The sequence below is a fragment of the Asterias amurensis genome, chromosome 22 (assembly GCF_032118995.1).
Source record: "Asterias amurensis chromosome 22, ASM3211899v1".
Taxonomy (NCBI): domain Eukaryota; kingdom Metazoa; phylum Echinodermata; class Asteroidea; order Forcipulatida; family Asteriidae; genus Asterias; species Asterias amurensis.
Window position 1 is genome coordinate 10574678 of NC_092669.1, and position 13857 is coordinate 10588534.

Here is a 13857-nt window from a genome sequence, read left to right on the forward strand (position 1 = left end):
ATGATTGCCTGGAAGATCTTAAGGGAATATCTTCCCCCCTATCCAGTCTACTTTTCATCTACCGGCATTGAGTTACTCTTATATTGAAAAACAACATTCCCTGATTGATCTATGATTTGAGGCAAGTGGCCATACACGTTAATCGCATGACTCCATTGACCAAGTCACGTTATAACGTCACGGCACCGCATGTCTCGTGAACACCGGCGGAAAATTGACAGAATTGGATCAGGGGGCAATATTTTTTCCTCGTATCTAACAATCTCTGCGGATTGCCCAGGCCAACGCAAGAGGATTAAGGATCAGAATTGATCAAAAACAATTTCTGATGTATCATGCCAGCTCCAAAATTTTCAAATCGTGGGCGTAGAGATGTGTTTATGAGAAAGTATGTCCATGTGGTTCTCACCGTATGACATCGAAGTATTGAACTTATATACTTGCCTTATGGTTCTTTTGTATAGAAGCGTGTTGCCGCCACATAAGTAACACAAAATCTTATCGTGTACGTACACGATAAGTTTGGATTGATCGTGTATGTGCACTAGAAATTATGATGTACGTACACGTTGAGTTATCACGTACGTACACGTTAAGTTGTCATGTGCGTACACGTTATGTTATCATGTATGTACACGTTGGGTTTGGATTTATCGTGTACGTGTAATATATAGATTTGCATGTACGTACACGATAAGTTATCATGTCCGTACACGTTGGATTATCATGTACGTACACGTGGAGTTATCGTGTACGTTCATGTGGCAGCAAAACGCCGTACATTTGAAAGTAACGCCGTAATGTCACGATTGCTATAGGTAATTAACTCTGATAGCACACTGTTTCACTCATTGATCTTTCATAGGCTAGAATTTAGAAATAAGAATATTTGTTTTCTCTAAAAAACTTGACGACTATGAAGCTGAAACCCCTACAGGTAGATTATAACACACACATCTTCATTCACAGCGAGTAGGATTCATGCCATGACTGGTTTGGATGAGAAGAAATAAAAATCACGTCGTTGTGTCTTAAATAAAACACACCACCAACTTCGTCATTGTCGACTTTGACCTTTCAACTGGATCAACAAAATGTACTACCCCCAAAAAGGCCTGTGAATTGTCTTCACAGTACTCCGGAAAGTACAGTGCGTTACCTTTCGGGGTAAAAAGTTAAAGTTCGGGCATTTGGGGATAAGCGTGAGGAACCAGACTTTTTCGGATTCAGCACACCGGATTCAGCAAAACCCTATAAAGGGCTCTTTTTTTCAGAAATCACACTATAGGGCAAAACAAGCTACAACAATAGTTTAGAACTTGAGGTCTCGAAATCAACCATCTAAACGCGCACAACTTCGTGGGACAAGGGTGTTTTCTTCTTTCATTATTATCTCGCAACTTCGATGACCGATTGAGCTCAAATTTTCACAGGTTTGTTATTTTATGCATATGTTGAGATACACCAACTGTGAAGGCTAGTCTTTGACAATTACCAATAGTGTCCACTGCCTTTAAATACACTTCTGAAAGCCCACTTGTTTCAGAAGTCTAGGCCTTCCTTCAATGAGTTATTTATTTCTTCTGTGCCTCAGCGTCTTTGAGCAAACATTTGATTCAGGCGCTTGATAAATTATTTATGATTGATTGATTGATACACCTTTACCACAGTTTACGTCTGCGTTATATCTAGAAGATGTTGTGGCTGAGGAAGGAGGGTGTCTCCAAATGCCTCCAGGCCAATTTTCCAGACAACTGGTTAGATGCTTTTGTGTTTAATGGAACACGTTGCCTTGGATCGGACGAGTTGGTCTTTAAAAAGCATTTGTAACCTTTTTCTATAAAATGCATATTGGTTGGAAAGATATTTTAAAAGTAGAATACAATGACCCACAAAAGTTTGCCTCAAAATTGCACGGTTTTCCCTTTTACTTTGCGCACTAACACGGTCGGCCATTTATGGGAGTCAAAAATTTGGCCGACCGTGTTAGTCGACGATGTGAAAGGAAAACCGTGCAAATTAGTGGCATGTTTGTGTGGATAATGGTATTCTACTTTTACAACATCTTTCTACCCGTATGCATTTTATAATAAACGGTTACAAACGCTTTTCAAAGACCAACTCGACCGATCCAAGGCAACGTGTTCCTTTGAAGGCACTGAACACTAAAAACTTACTTGGTAACGAGTAATGTAGAGCTGTTGATAGTGTAAAACATTGTGAGAAACGGCTCCCTCTGAAGTAAAGTAGTTTTTCAGAAAGAAGTAATTTTTCAGTAAAATACCTCACGCGTGAGGTCTCGAAACGAGCATCTGAAAGCACCAACGTCGTGTAACAAGGGTGTTTTTTCTTTCATTATCATCTCGCAACTTTGACGACCGATTGAGCTCAAAATTTCACAGGTTTGTTACTTTATGCATATGTTGAGATACACCAACTGTGAACACTAGTCTTTTACCAATATTGTACAATGTCTTTAAACATAAAAGATGTTGTTGCATAGGGAGGAGGGTGTCCCCAAATTCCCCCAGGCTGATTTTCCAGACAACTGAATAGAAGCCAAGCTTTTTTGTGTTAAAAAAAAACCCCGATTGGCGAATACAGGGTGTCAGACTATTAGGTTGTGCTACATTTGGACCCAAGTAGTCTGGTCCATCTACGTTTTAAATTTCTCAATATACACAGCTTTGGTTGAATGTGACTTAGTCGTGGTACAAGACGTCATGTGAGCGTGTTCCCGCCCAATTGGTTTCATCGTGCTGTCGCTCTATTCTATACTGCACCAACCGGCAGAAAACATACGCCAAGAACGTTTTGTTTCAAGACTAACAAAACGTGATTTCATACCCGTATCAAAGACTTCAGAAACCGCAACTTCTGAATTGTTAATTTATTCCCCAGTAGTGTTGTGGATGTATTGCTTTTAATTGTTTAGTATAGGACTAAAAACAATCGAAGTGTGCTTTCTTGTTTATTGTTTAGTTGTCGTTAATGTTGCCGTTTTTGTTACCATACGCCGTGCTCACTGAGACCTCGGGTGGGATTAGAACCAACACTCTAAAAACTAAAGAGTTGGATACAACACTTGCATGAGTTCGGTGAGTGACTACACTTTAAAGTGTTGGATCCAGCATTTTATATGTTAAATCCAGCATTTTAAAGTATTCGGTCAACAATTTAAGTGACAGTTTAACGTTTAAAAAGCTGATCCAACATTTCAAAGAATTTTGTTGTTGAAATAACACTTAAATTGTTGATTCAACCCTTTTTGCGTTGGATCAAAAATTTAAAATGCTAGATTTAATAAACAAAACGCTGGATCCAACACTTTCAAAGTGTAGTCACTCACCGAACTCATGCAAGTGTTGGATTCAACTCTTCAGTTTTTAGAGTGCACGACCACTGACACAACAAGGCGTGTCAAGCATAAGGCGGTTAAGCGTATCGGACTCAAGCTCTTGTGTTTTAATCAGCTGAGTGTGGGTTCGAGTCCCAGTTTAAAACAATCCAGATACTTTACCTTTAAGACCACTGGAAGGTTGTCACATTTCGTGTTCGTGACGTCACAAAACAAAGTGTCCGTTGAGAGTCTAATGGAGCTGGCATGAGTCGAGGGAGCAATTTGGTGAATGCTCATGACGTCACGGATGGGTTTCGCTTCGAGAAAAATGTGTCGGCTTCTATATAGGCCTTAATGTGTCTAAACCAACGTCAAAACGCATTGGATGGCGTGGTGATTTGACATTGCATTGGGAATACTAGGTGAGAATAACGCACAGTTTCGTAGTCATATGGGATTTACCACACACCTCCATGCTCGAGGAACCGGTAAAGGCCTACATCAAATATTCAAGTTTAACTGTCAGCAATGACGTCACCTTAAAACGGAAATGTAGTGGTTCAAAAAGCATTTTACTCTGGGGGGGGGGGGGGTGGGGTTGGGGTCCCTGCTCCATGCCTCGGAGTCCCTGCTCCATGCCTCCCTCCGATTACACCAGTTCCCTTCCCATGAGCCGCACGCATTGTTTCTAGAATAAAAACAAGGGATTGCGAAGAAACTAGACGGCCCATGACTGCCCCCCAAAATGGAACAATTTGAAATGGGAGACTGTTGGACGCTAGGTGGCAGCAGAACTGCCAAATTCCATTGTTTACGTAGGTCTGACCATAAACCTTTTTGCAAATACCACTGCGCAAGCGCAAACTGTCGAATGAAGTGCATGCTGGTCTAGCTAGCTATCAAATTTGATAGCTAGCTAGACCAGCATGCACCTAATTCCACGTCTATTGTGCGCGTACCGAGTATTTGCGATAAGGTCTTACTCAATTAGCTTATATACAATTATATCACGTGACCAATTCTTGTGTGTTTTAAAACAAACGTTTTAACTTTTTGTCATGGTTCCTGACCACTAAAAGTAAAAGTTAAACTTGTTTTCGTTAGAGCAAGTGATACTCTTTGAAATAACATTCTCTAAAAAAAAAAATCAATTTATCATGTTTGGGGCAAAAAATCTGACGTAGCATCTTTAAAATCTCACATCTTGCAGGAAAATATTGAATGTTGCAGCGCCTTGAGCGTCACTAAGCAACGGATATGAGCGCTTTGTTAGAACCCATGGCAATATTATTACAGGTAAATAGGCTTCCATCTAGAGTCCCTAAAGTCTCCCTTAGAATTTCACACAGTTCTTAAGACAACAACAACAAATCACAGTTAAGATGTTTTTTTTGTATCAACGAAAACTTTAATGTTTTTGAAATCTACAATGAGGAATAAATCTAAACAATTAGCTCAATTTTTAAAAATAGAATATATTCTAAGCTGATGCACGGTTCGTTGTGATTTGAAACCTTCAGAAATGTGCAGTCTACCAATGATAATTCTGAACAAATTATGCAATAATAATAATATTACTGAAGATACAGTTTTTGATACATACATAACGTAACTTGTTTCCGTCAAGTAGTAATATGTACACCACGGTCGAAGGCTTAAAAGATTTAAATTTATAATTCTTGTTCACGATGGTGGAGGGAGTTATTTCCTTTCTATATATCGTTCCTGTGTGGCAGGAAATTCTGTCCCCTGGAGATTCGGTCCCCCTATGGTAAACTGTGTACAAACTTCTTGTGATAGCGCCCTCTTTGAATCATCTTTCCCCCCAGCCATTTTTAGTTTCCCACTTGGGATAAAATATCCAGCGGACAGAATTCACTAGGACACCTACACAACCAGAAATGTAATACTAAACTATTTCTAGCTTTTTTGTTTCATTATATGCGTAGATTTGTTTACATCCTATTTTGAATTCAAAAGAATGATCTAACATATAATCGTTTAAAACATCAATTTGACCCTAAGTAATGACATTATATACATTGACAAAGTTCGGAATGTTAATTATACAAATGTTAAAGGTGACAGCGTTTTATAAGATCGTTTCGCTGAGTTGACTTCTTAACTTTGTACCCTTTGGCCAAAAGAAAATCAACACGAAGTTTTCTCTGTACTGAGCATGCGCAATCCTTACATTTGGGCCATATTTCATAGAGTTGTTTATTAGCACACAAGGTAGCTAAGCACAAGTTCAAACTATGTTTAATACATGCAAGATCTATGATAGTATCCTGCTTTATTTTGCCAAGCAGAAAACTAGTAAGCACTTGTTTCTGCTTAAGCGACTTTATGAAATTGAGTACAGGGCCCAATTTCATAGAGCGGCTTTAAGCAGAACGAGCAGGATACCAGTCACAAATTGTGTATGTGACATTGTAGTTTAGTTGGTAACCATACTCTGGTTAGCATAATTTTGTTGTGCTTAGCTATTATTGTGCTTAATCAGGTCTATGAATTTGGGCCCAGTCTTACGCCAATCAACAGCTAAATACCAGTCACAAGCAATGTATATGGCAGGAGATTTTTGCCTGTGTGTAAAAAAGGTGAGCTATTTTCGTGCTTAACCAATTTTGTTGCTTAAGCAGCTCTATGAAATTGGCCCCAGAATTTAAGGGGACCGAGTCGAACTTAAACTTTAAACAAAAACCTTTTGTTCATGTTTATTTACTTCCATGTGTTTTAAATACAAACAATTATGCACCGATTTTGATGATTTTAAGCTAGTTGGTAAGACACTACTCTATGAACTACAATGGTCGTGGGTTCGAATCCCACCCGAGTAATAGCTCAGGAAAGTACTGAGTAACACTGCTATTAACACAGATCAGTGTATAATGGGTAAAACGGAAATTACTATATATCATGATTTCTGTAATAAGCCCTTTCCTTTCAAACATTCCTTGGTGTTGATCATTGTTAAGATGTACGGATAAACTTATTTTAATTATTCAAATAAACATTTGAACAGCGCCCTCAATTGTTGTTAGCAGCACTCTAGATTGGTACCCCATGTGCAGTACAATACATTAATGTGTGGATTTGGGGACCAGTTTGAATTCACAATGTGACAGCGTGAACATATGAACGTAAGATACGCTGAAGTTCCATGAAGTTTTCTTTTATAATATCACCGTGATGTTCAACAAATTTGAGAAATAAATTGCAGATATAAGTTGATCAACATCTAGAGACTGAATTTCTTGCTTCTCTTTGGACAACATTATTAAGATTGACTGTGATTTCTTGGATTTAAATTGGACGCCAAACTGTAAGTTGTGATTCATTTTTCTGAAAACTTTCCGTATCCTGCCACCACCTTTTCAATCATTGACATTTTTACAAAAAAGCAGGCCTTGAGTTTCTTTCTTGAAGGGGCACAGCAATTTTTCTCTGGTAAAGGGCGGGCACCTCACTGAGGAAATGTAAATTTTGTACTTGAACCTTGCACAGGGCACCACAGCAGTTTTTATGTCGCTGCCGTGGGTAGCTCGAGGCCCGAAAAGGGAATATCTCATTTGAGTTAAAATAAGACCTGCCTACTATTTCATTTCATAACGAATGAATGGTGGCAAGACACGGCAGTTTTCTAGCTTTATTTCTAAATCCTGTTGAGTTTCTAATTATTATGCAGGTTTCAAATCCTTGCCCAAGTTTGTTGCAATCAATTAGTTATAGTAGATAAACGCATGAGGAAACATTTGAACATACTTTGTTGAGTGACACACGCTAATTCTTGCAGCCATTTCATCAAAAAGTAAAGTAATCTGTGTACATATTTAAACAGAAGGCGTTTTCCATAAAACAGAATCAAGCCATAACTCGGTCTGCCTCAATTTAATTCTAAATCAACTATATTAAAATCAAAGTAATATTACGATTCACTTTTTTCCCACAGAACTCGGCAAAGTACTTGTATAATACAGTGCTCAAACCCAAAGTTTTATATTCTTTATCCCTGATGCAAATTTAACATTGTATCTTTGCGGTACCCGCTGCTAAAATAATATAGGATTCGAACAGCCTCTATAGGTACCGCGCAATTTCGGTGTTCTAGTTGGTAAAATACACTGCTCTATAATTTTAAAGGTGGTTGGTTCGAGTCCCTGGCGGTAATATTGAGTAAACAGTGCTAATGCACATCTGAGTAAGGTTAAAACAAAAAATTAACGTATTAAACATAGACAAAGCTGAGACTAAAAGGGTCTTGAAATATCGCGGTCGTTATAGTGTTGTTAAAGAATTTGTAGGCTTATGATTTGTATTCTTCTTGTTGTAATGTTAGATAAGTAAACGAGTTAGAATGTGTGATTGGCGTTGCATGGCCTAGCTTGGCGCTTATTCTAGGCTAGCACTGGTTAATACCTTTGTCTGACACATATATTTTGTAAAAAAAAAAAAAAAAAAAAAAAAAAAAACCCAAAACCCCAAGACTCCCCGGATTACAGTTTCAAACGAGCAGCTTTTGACCCCTGCTCACACAACTTCCCTTATTCAGTCTACCCGCCCAGTACTGTAACATTACCAAATTGATATTTTAAGTCGTGCCCAATATAATTAATTGAAGAATATAATTGTGACTCATTGGTCTTTATATCTTACTAATGGACAAGTACAGTCATTGCTGCAATAATATATAGTTCAACATCATAAGCAAGGCCACACTAAACCCAGTCATTATTATTGTTAAAAGCAAAGGACATAATTGGTAGTTATCGAGAAACAAACTTCATTAGTTTCAATCTGAGAGCTCGCTACCAGTATACAATTCTCCAGAGAAATATTTCCATGTGAAATATTGTAACCGTTGCTTATAAATTAAAAGCTGCAATAATAACACACCCATCATGAAAGTGCATGAATTCCCCAGTGAAACGTACTAAGGGTTTGCGGTAACACCATTATAATAAATCTCTTATGGGTAGTGATGACGCTGAGAAGAACCATGTTATACTTCAAGGAACTCGAAGTATAAACCGGTTCTTCTAAACACCAGAACTACTCAAAAGAGTTTATAAACAAGCTAATAAAGCGGTTCTTCTTATTTAACAACAACAACCCTTACTAAAAGGTAAATCTAACTTGCTCAATCTACAAACCAGCTATTATCAGAGCAACTATAAACCAGTTCTTCTCACACCCATCCACAACTACTCACAAGATATTTAAAGTTCTCAATCTACAAACCAGTTCTTGTCTGAACATATAAACCGGTTCTATACTCAACGTTCTCAGAGTATAGACCGGTTCTTCTCAATGCCGGAACTACTCAAAAGAGTGTACAAACGAGCTCTTACTATAGTCTGTTCCTCTCACATTCACAACCAATCTACAAACCAGCTCTCATCAAATAACTAAACCGGTTCTTCTCACAGAAACAACTACTCAAAAGGCTCTAATTACGAACCAGTTCTTAAAGAATGCCAATAAGAGATAACTTATCATTAGTACAATCGTGTTACCGCAAACCCTTTTAAATGTTTTCCACCATGCATAGCTTTAAGTTTTGCAAAACATATACATTTATATATACATGAAAAATTAGTGACTTTGATTGGCTACAATTCTCCCGTTTTTCTGGATACCTTTCCTTGTCCCTTCGCTCTTTTTTTTTTGCTATAAATGGATATGTATTTGATTGTGCTTGTTTGTGCCTCTGCAGAAGGTCCAAAGGTCCGGTTTGGATCAAAAGCTAATTAAGGCCGTCTACCCTACTTATATATCTTGCGTTTTCACTGTCAATGGGATACTTTTGGGACGCTTGGTGGCAGCAGACTTACCAGTTAAAATCCATTGTTCTCGGTCATGTGCGCACGCTCAGAACTACGTAAACAATGGAAATTTTCCTGGTAAGTCTGCTGCCACCTAGCGTCTAAAAGTCTTCCATTGTTACCAAAATTGATAACCTTTGCAGCAATTTCTCTGTGTAACGTTGGAAAGTACAATGGTGGAGGTACATTCATTTACTCCTCAAAAAAGAACAAGATGTTTTTATGACTATTTTATGTGGGCCACTGTAACGGATGACAAAATTGCTTTAATTAATAAAAAAAACCTTTTAGACAATAACTTCAAAAATAATTTCTAGTGATGAAATGACATTGATGAAATGACATCAATGAAGGTTGACTGAAGGAATTAACAGCGTGTGATTGAATTAAGATTGTGTTTGCCGTCATGGTGCGTTGGTGTTCTGGGGTTGTGTTCGGTACAAACTGTGTCCTTTCGATGCCTGGTGAGTTGCCCAAATCAGCACGAACCACGTCACAGTTACGTCACAGCTTGAACAAATCTCACATTCTGCAAAGAATAAAAGATGAAATACAAACATTAATTCCTCAAGAATAATATATTGTTGTCACAGGTATCAAATACTAGAAAACGAATGAATCGAGACCCACATCTTTGTCATTGATTCTTTCAGGTTTGCTTTTTGGTAGGGTTTGATACCTGTTGTATATCAATTCCTCACTCAATATTTAAAGACTTCAGGCCTGAAGCCTTTTACTATGCAATTGAAAGCACACACATTTCTGCAACAAGGGTGTTTTTTCTTTAATTCTTCTCTTACACTTTCGATGACCAATTGAGTCCAAATTTTCACAGATTCGTGCATATTTTTCAGTAAATGCATAACAATGTTGAGATACACCAATTGAGAATGCTGGTCTTTGACAATTACAAAAGGTGTCCGGAGTGGATTTCACAAAGGTAGTCCTAACTTAGGACTAGTCCTAGGCAATGCTAAGAGATAGGACTAGTCCTAAGTTAGGACTACCTTTGTGAAATCCACCCCAGTGCCTTTAACATAAAACTGTGCTTTATCACGAAGTGTTTAAAAAACTCTGTAAATACCCCCAAAGGGCCTCGACGGCACATTTTTTGTTTCCGGAGTACGCCATCATAAACCAAAGTCGATCCGGCCGGATTTCCGATTCCGAAAAAGTGTCTAACCACGAGCAGAAATCCCACCAGGGGATTGCTAAAGATTATAACATTACACCCTCCCTATATATGCATCCACACGATAACAAGACAGACGGCTCAATTACGAGTTGAAAGGAGGCTACGGTTTGACGCAGTTCTTAAACATAGCCACGAGGGAACCCTGGTAATAACCCCCCTCTCGCATGAACCCCCTGTAGACTAATGGCTGATTACAGTTAAAGTTGCATATCACACACAGTCTCAACTCATTTTTTTGTCGACTGAGAGATGTGTCTTGCATCAAAATACAGGGATTCACCTTATGCGAACGCTGTAGACTTCTCTGTTCGCCTGTAAATTAGGATAAGGTCACATGGAGTGGTGATATACAGTTGAATGTTTACATCTTTTTATTTGGTTGTATTTCCATAGTTTTTTTATTATTTTTTTTAAATATTTTTTTTTATACAAAAATGTCCTCCGGGAAAAGTTGCTGACTGAAAATTGTGTCTTGCATAAAAATACACGAATTCACTTTTTATGAATATACCTAAACTTCTCTCTGCTCGCTAGGCCACAGGGAATTTTCATGGGATATTCTATCCATTTTAAATGTTTGCATTACCTCAAGTGATGAGCTTATAAGGTTTGAGTAAACGAACAAAAATCCCCCGGAAAACAAATTGCCGACTGAAAAATGTTTTTTCCATAAAAAAATACATTGATTCGCTAAACACAAATTGCTTTATGTATCTTAAGTGACGAGCTTAAGGTTTTAAAATCATCCGGCAACAACAAATTGCCGACTGAAAAGTTCGTCTCGCATAAAAAATGCATGGATTCCCTGTACACTGATACTTTTCTGCTTTGTAAAGAAGAACTTTAAGTATAGAGTGAGAAATTAAGTCTCCATAACATCCCGTGTGTGTTCGTCTCTCAGCCCTGTGTCAGCCGGTGTTTAAAGGCATTGGACATGTTTGGTCATTAAAGCCATTGGACACTGTCGGTAAACAGTATTGTCCAAGGCCCACATTTCGTGTATCACAACTTATATATAAAATAACAAACCTGTGAAAATTTAGGCTCAATCGGTCATCGGAGTCGGGAGAAAATAACGGGAAAACCCACCCTTGTTTCCCCACGTTTCGCCGTGTCATGACATGTGTCTAAAACAAATCCGTAATTCTTGCTATAGAGAATTGATATTGTTTTAATGTTTTCTCAAAAAGGTAAAGCATTTCATGTAATAGTATTTCAAGATATGTCTTTCACCATTACCTTCTGTAAACCCTGTAAATTATTTGTAAATCTGTGAACTTTAATTTTTTTTTCTGTACCGAAAGTATAATGGCTGTAATAGTCAAAGACCAGCATTCTTACTGGGTGTATGCATACAACAACAAACCCGTGATCATTTTGACTCAAAGTTGCAAGAGAGTACTGAAGAAAAAACAAAATTTTTGCACAAGTTTGTGTGCTTTCAGATGCCTGGATAAGGCTTGATGCCTGATTCAAGGCTTCAGGCCTGAGGGATTTTAATAATAATCTGAGGGAGAAATTACGTCTTTCTAAAAAACTACGTAACTTCAGAGGGGGCCGTTTATCACAATGTATTATCAAGGCATCTCCATTGCTCTTTACCAAGTATGTTTTTTTGCTGACAATTGTTTTGAGTAATTACCAATAGAGTATTTAATGACGGCATTGCAACAGGACGGTTTAAAGACACTGGAGACTATTGGTAATTGTCAAAGACCAGTCTTCTCATTTGGTGTATCTCAAAATATGCATAAAATAACAAACCTGTGAAAATTTCAGCTCAATTGATCGTCGAAGTTGCGAGATAAATAAAGAAATAAATAACACCCTTGTCACACGAAGTTTTGTGCTTTCAGATGCTTGATTTCGAGACCTCAAATTCTGAGGTCTCGAAATCAAACGCGTGGAGAATTACTTCTTTCTCGAAAACTATCGTTACTTCAGAGAGAGCCGTTTCTCACAATTTTTTGTACCATCAACCTCTCCCCATTACTCATTACCAAGTGAGGTTCATGCTAATAATTATTTTGAGTAGTTACCCATAGTGTCGACGGCCTTTAAGACGAAGTGATTAATTAGGGTCAAACGGCGTGGACATATCCCGGTGTTTGTCACAAGAAACACGGGTGTGTAGCCTGTTAGTCTGTACCTACACCTACCCTGATTGCCAAATTTCAATGCGCTGGCATGATCGCCTTCACTGCAGCTTTGTTTTGCAAAGCGTTTGTGTTTTTTCTGCACGGTGGAATGGCATAACCTTTCTTAAGCGTAGGCCTACTAATGACATTGTACGGTTCATGGCTGTCATGCGATTTACAAGTTAAATGTAGCGAAGAATTTATTTAGCATCTTTGACTATTTCCAAAGTTCAATAATAGCATTAGAAACTGAGAATCACCAACACTGTAATTAAAGTAATTAAGCACACCACAACTAAAGCAGTTGTACCATTTATTTTATTATTTTTAAGCAAAATGTGCAAGAAGTATTCCGAATAGAACATGCATGTTAAGTTGACAATATTAAGAAAATCAGTTAAAAAGAAAAAAAGGAGGGGGCGCAGGTCTTTTTTGTTGACAAAAAAAATACAAGTAATTGTGTAGCAGAAGGCACTCGTCAATAATCAAACAACGCATCAAACAGAAATAATCACAAAACAAACGACTTAGCGTTGGAATGGCCGCTCTAATAGTTTAAAGTGGCAGCAGACGAGTTCAATTTTGACCTTAACAATTCAACAATTAACTCCCAAAGTCAACCAACTTTATTGAAGTACAAATACATTTTACACTTAGCGAGAGAGCGTCGGCGGACAATTATGATTTCCAATGCTTCGATGCGCAGCATCAAGTTTGTAAAAATCCTCCCGTGTTTGTCGGCAGTATTTGTTAGGCTCGCGGCAGGGAGTACTGTATACACCAAACTAGTGCCGAAAAATGTCGCGAGTGGGTTTTAAATAGACGCGCGTTTTGTGGAAGATCACGCCTGAATAGGTCGCTGTCAAAATAACCATCTGCGTGTTGGTTTTTAATATTCTCTGGTACAATGACATGCTTGATCACAAGTTACCACTTAAACTTGAATTCATCACACTATAGAGACAGTTGCTATGTCAAATAGTTCCAGGCAAGCTTTTGCATAGTAAGTATTGTTTGAAGCTTTGCATGGTGTGGAGAGAAACTATAAATAAATAGTAAACTTGCGGGTACAACCATGTTTAAATCTCTTAGGGTGAGTGTTGAGTTTCTCCTGAAGACGAGCAGAGTATACTGTTCGAAACGTCGAGACCCAACCGGCTCTTCTCAGAGCCAACACTCACCCTAAGAGATTTAAACATGGTTGTACCCGCTAGTTTACTATTTATTTATAGTTTCTTCTTCTGCATAGTGTTGTATACATAAGTTATCTGGAGCAGCTTTCAAACTCAACACAACACATAGCATTCTCCAGATGAGAAATCCTTGATACAATTGTGCTGTTGTTTAGGGTGCGTT

The 13857-nt window shown here is 38.1% G+C and overlaps 1 protein-coding gene and 1 long non-coding RNA gene across 2 annotated transcripts in view; one reads left to right on the top strand and one right to left on the bottom strand.

The window, feature by feature from the left end:
• Positions 1–6543: 6543 nt before the first annotated feature.
• LOC139953584 (uncharacterized) overlaps positions 6544–13857 on the top strand; it is a 66005-nt gene continuing 58691 nt past the window's right edge. Inside the window, exon 1 of the long non-coding RNA XR_011788000.1 lies at positions 6544–6668. This is a non-coding gene — a long non-coding RNA (uncharacterized lncRNA). The remainder of the gene's footprint in view (positions 6669–13857) is intronic.
• The window catches only part of LOC139953583 (uncharacterized), a 32983-nt gene continuing 25787 nt past the window's right edge, over positions 6662–13857 (bottom strand). Inside the window, exon 2 of the mRNA XM_071953048.1 lies at positions 6662–9697. The gene's annotated coding sequence lies outside the window, so the exon portion shown is untranslated. The remainder of the gene's footprint in view (positions 9698–13857) is intronic.